We start from the raw sequence: 5,517 nt of genomic DNA, 5'->3' as shown, positions 1-5,517 counted from the left end.
CACTTTGCCTCTATATCCATACAGGGATCATGGCATTAATAGCAATTGTATTAGTTTAACTCAAGTCTTAACACTGCCTTCAAGTTAATATCCTAGGCTGCCTATACACATGCTGATTTGTGTTCTAATTAGAACGTGTCTGAGCAGACTCAATTAATCAAGTCTGCTCAGCATTCTAATTAGAACGCTCCAGCGTGACCTCACCATCATTTATATAAGCTCCCATGCATTTAAAAATGTGCCGCCGGGGCACTTTACCTAAACCTTGTTGAATGTGGTTTAGGTAAAGCATCCCGTGGCCAATGTTAAACCTGTGGGGGCTTAATACATGTGATGATGAGGCATTTTATTTAAAGCAGCTCTCCGGGAACCACCCTAATTAAAATATCACCCCCCCCACCCCACCCCCACTCCCAAGCATATAGGCAGCCATATTTGCAAGACATGCAGTAGTGTGTTTCTGGCCATGGATAGTGCTTTACATTCTTTTTCTGTTTCATAGTTTGAGGAAAAAAGACTGTGTTGAATGTCAATTCATTTGGTTGGGAGCACTGCAGTTTCAGGTGATTGCTTCAGAGTCCAAACTCAATGATCATACTAAAACAGAACAGGCAGAAATTCTTTACTCTAGTCTGTTTCCTGTAAACTGCAATCAGATCTTTGATGTCCTGCTTTTTGGAAGCCACTGTGGCCTGATTCTTCTCTCGTGTACATTAGTTTTACCCCCTAGTAACTTCATTGACCCAAGTAGAGTCAGATTTGCTTCATGGTACAGTGAAAGGGGAATTATACTTGATAATAATTCACATCTCTTGTATAGCCTTTTTCAGGAGTAGGTTTTCAAGTGCTTTATAGAGAGGACTGTATCATTATCTCCATTTTATTGATGGAGAAACTGAGGCATGGAACAAGGTCTTGCCAAAGAGGACACAGCAGAGCTGGGAATGAAACCCAGGCCCTGTCCACTGCTCTATCCACTAGGTCAGATTTATTAAAATTTCCATTTGTGTAATTGAAGCAGGTTTGAGTCATAGGGGCAGCCGTGATGCGTGCTGGTGGCTGTCTCTAAGGTTGCCCTCCCTTAATTGCTCACCTGCCACACGTTGTTGTTATTGAGGTTAGGTAAAGGAGCCTGCCAATGGGCCTTAGAGAGAGAGCCTGAGTCCAATCAACTCCTCAACAGGTCCCTCCTGGATCCCACCAGTCTCAATCAGCTAACTAGGCGGTCTCAGCCTGGCAGTGCCCCTGCAGGGCACCTATAGCCTGAAGGGCAAGTTGTGTGGCTCCATTCCTCCCCTACACCACAACCCAAGCTTTGCAGGTGTTACCACTTCCACTCCCATTATCCCATCTCAAGACTCTCAGACCCTCTGGGTCTCTCTCTGCCCTCCATCTCTGGGTCCTCAGACCCCTAGTCCCTCCTACAGTCACTCTCTGGGCTGGGGAGCTTTTTGTGCCGCACTCAGCCCCTTCTCTGGGCTGGGGAACTCCGCTCCATTGTTCAAATCCTTCTCTGGGCTGGGCACCTTCTGTGCCATGCTCACATCCCTTTTCTGGGCTGGTAGGCACTACTCCCTCGCCTTGTATTCCCACTTAGCCCCTTCTCTGGGCTGGGGAACTCTCTACGGCCCTTGAGCCTGTCTCCAGCAGGGCTCAAGGCTTGTAACTCAAACAACATTATCAACGTAAAACAAAGGCCCCTTGCCTGCACAGACCTTATCTTTCCTGCCCCAGGTAATATTCTGTAGGTCTCAGGCTTGCAAAGTCTTTATGCTTCCCCGATCTTCTTAGGTCCTTCAGGAGTCCTCCTGCCCCGCTGCAGAGAACTCCTCTCCTCAAGCTTTCAGGGCTAGGTGTCCTGACCAGCTCAGGCACCGGGCCTATCTAGCCCCAGCCTGGCCCTCTTTGAGTCAGGAGAGCCTGCAATCAGCCCCTGCACCACCTGGTTCTCCCCTTCAACTGGCAGGCACAACCAATGCCCTGCTGTAGTAGCAGTAAAAATAAATAGACTAGGGGATGGTGCAAATCTACAAAGCTCTACTGACGTGAATAGGATCAGGATGATTTACCCCAGCTGAAGACCTGGTTTACATTTACATACGCATAAAGTGTGAAAAGTAGTGTAGGAACAGTTGAGCCAACCTTTATTTTTCTAGCTATACATTAGACCCACATACATATATACATACATACATTTCTTAGTAACTACATATATATATATTACTTTAGTATATATAGTATATATATGTAGTTACTAAGTTAATTATATATATATGTGTGTGTGTATGTGTATATATATTTTAACATTATGCGTATGCCTAGAATTAACCTAGTAACTACACACATATATTCGTAAATATGTATAGACATAGATATCTCTATCTATCATATATATATATCGACCAATAAGATAGAGATATATATATATCTCGATCAATTGATCAATCGATCGAGATATATATGTGTGTGTGTGTGTGTGTGTGTGGTTACTAAGTTAATTCTAGGCATAAGCATAACATTTAAAATGGAACTGAAATTAGCATCAGGTATTCAGAGTTGTTGCCCAGAAGGGATTATGTGCAACAATGATCGATGTGCTGTGTTCTTACCACTCCCTTTGGGTTAACTATAAGCTGATCATACTTAGTATGGATCTGCTATATCTAATATTGTTACTAAGTTAATTGTATTCAACCAAGAGCTGCAGCAGCACACTTGGATTCCTGCATCTTCCCCAATGAATTGCTACACTTATCTGTTAATAAGCGGGTGTAAAAATTCTCTTTTATAAATGTATTCTCCTTAAATGTTTCTCCTAACATGACCGGCATGAATATTGTTGAGACTGCTTATTGAGTTTGCTGTACTTGAGTGTAGCAGTATTTTGAGCTGCTTGAATATTTAGTGCTTGATAGCCAACTTTCCTGTGAGCATTTGAATTGCAAATGTAAAAGTGGTAGTTTGTGAAAATCGTTATGATCGCTTCAGAATCTCATTCAAGTACTGTTGAAATATCTACTTAGGAGGACAATGCTTGGCTTTGTTTCCTCTGGATATTCTCCTACAAGCTGAAATTCAGTAATCAACAGTATTTTCCAACATCGTTTCTATCCTGAAATTTTTATTAAAGTACCAGCAATCTAGTATCGGGCATTGCAGGATATTTGGTCATTATTTACTACCCTAATGCAATATTTATATTAGTCAGTCCTGTACGGTGTGGAAACTACAGTTCAGAAACGGCTGCTGGCAAATCCAGTACAAAGAAGCTGTACTGACAACACTTGCTGAACTAGTGAAGCGTGCACAATCACCGTGTAAGCACAACATGTCAAGTTCCTGTCTATGTTAATGCCTTAAATGTCTTTTATTTGACTGTATGTGGTGTTCACAGTTTGTTTTATTTTTTTCGTCCTGTGTAAGTGGAAGTTTGGAAGCTGGCCTGAAAAAAGAAAAAATGGGTTTAGAAAAGCTCCATTTCTCTTGTTTCTCTTTGTTCCAGTATTGTTTTCCTCTACATCATTTTTATATTTTTCTTGTCTCCCACGATAGGGCTGCACCACTCCTCTCCGCAGTCTCCTGAACACTTTCACTCTGCGCAGCAGTTCTCTGCCATGGGGCTTTGTTCAACAGGACCACTGATTTTCGAGACAGGCTGGAAACTAAATGAAGTCCATGCAACCTCCTTGTCATCCTCATGACCCTGCTTAAGGGTCCGCTTTTTCCTTCCACCAAAAAAGGTAATTAAACAAGCAATCATCAAGATCTTTGTTGTCTATCCAGAGCAGATTTTAAGATCCCTCTTCTTAATTCCAGTCGTAGACAAAAGATAGACAAAATGCAGAGCTGCATCGCATTTAGTGAAAATTGGCATTATTTCATTGGCTTTTGCTGCTGAAAATCTGATCCTATATCTGAACCTATTCGTTCTCAGAGTTTCTCTGAACCCCTGATCCTCCTGGCTTGGACTTCCCTTTCTCATAGGCACAATGAAAACAGCAGTTGAAAAGTGACCTTTGTCTGATGGGACTCTTCTCTTTTCTCTACAAGCAAGGTGCTGCCGTGGTTATTTAAAAGACCTCAGCTGGCTGGAGCCCCAGTCACTTTTCCGTGCTGAATAAACACCTAGTGAAATATAGTGGGCCACATCCTTGGCTGGTGTAGCTCCTTAGACTTTGGTATACTTATTGCAGCAGGACTGGACCCCACTTCTTCAGTGGGTGCCTTAACCACTGAATGACCATTGTCTTTCTCCCTCCTCCCGACTAAAACAATTTAATTATTTCTACTCCAGCAAGAGGAATGAGAGAGACTTGCTCCAGGACACTTAACTTGGGTCATTAGGGACTCTGCCCTGAGACGTGGGAGATTTGGAAGTTATGGATGTGAACCCATGACTGTCAAGAGGAGAGATGATTTAAACTCAGGCCTCTTGGGCCTAACCTCTAAGCTGCCGCTTACTCTGGGGTGTTATGTAGATGGGAAAACTAGGTGTATAGCTCCCTGGCCAGAAAAAGATTCATGGGTCAGGGCCTTGTGTGGTCAGGAGACGCCTCCTCGGCCAGATCAGCTGCCCAAGTCCTGACCCTTTCCTTTTTATCTCCCTCCTGTCAAGCATCTTTCTGATGTAGGTGCTCCCCGCTCAGCAGGTTTCTGCGGTCCCTTTCTTGTGTGCCTGACTCCCCAGGCACCGTGTGCGGGGCTGAGAGCTGCCTCAGCTCTGAGGATTTCGGTAGTGAGCGGTGCCTAGATGTGAGGCATCGAGAGCCTTTGAGGATGGAGTCCTCGGTGCCTACCCCGGGGAGCTTGCAATCAAACCAGGACAGTGCAGGACATAACAAAGGAATCACAAAGATCCCCCTTGATCTGTCCTAATCGCTCTGCTATGCCTCGTCTCCAAATGACAGCCCATCCCTGTCCCTCCCTCTCTCCATACAGTCTTTCTTCTACAAAGAACATTGCTAGTTTTGAAGAAGCAGAAGCAAATCCTCTGCCTTGCTTTGAGAGCAACATCAAATGTGTACCAACATGAAGTTCATTCCTGTCCTATATTTTCCAGGGAGCCCTTTGAATACCCTGGCCGGGAGGAGGGGAACTCAAAGCTAGCCTTTTATTTGCTCATTGTGCTTACTCAGAAGAGCTTTCTTTGCAGGGGATGAAAGTGCCTCTTTTTTTATTTCAGGCTGACATTGCTTGGGCCACTGTTTTCTATCCTTTTGTGGATGTGTGCATCTAATGCTTGCAGGATGCATCCTGCAGCTGGCAGAGTGGAACTGACAGTCTCTTTGCGGGGGGGGATATTATGAATGCAGCTTCATGACCTGGCTGCTAAGTGCCTCTGTGGCATCTTGCAAGTGACTCTCTCTCCCCAGGAGATGTGAAGTGTCAGCTGGATTTGAAGTGCTGTTCGAGGCAGCTGGACTGGAGAATAGAAGCCCAATCGTGTCTTCTTTACTCCTGTTTCCTGTCCACACAGCATCACGGCAAGCTGTCTGAGATACCTGGCCCGCTGAGCGC

Source organism: Alligator mississippiensis, chromosome 2 (genome assembly GCF_030867095.1).
Source record: "Alligator mississippiensis isolate rAllMis1 chromosome 2, rAllMis1, whole genome shotgun sequence".
Lineage (NCBI taxonomy): Eukaryota > Metazoa > Chordata > Crocodylia > Alligatoridae > Alligator > Alligator mississippiensis.
Note: the sequence above shows the minus strand (reverse complement) of the source record.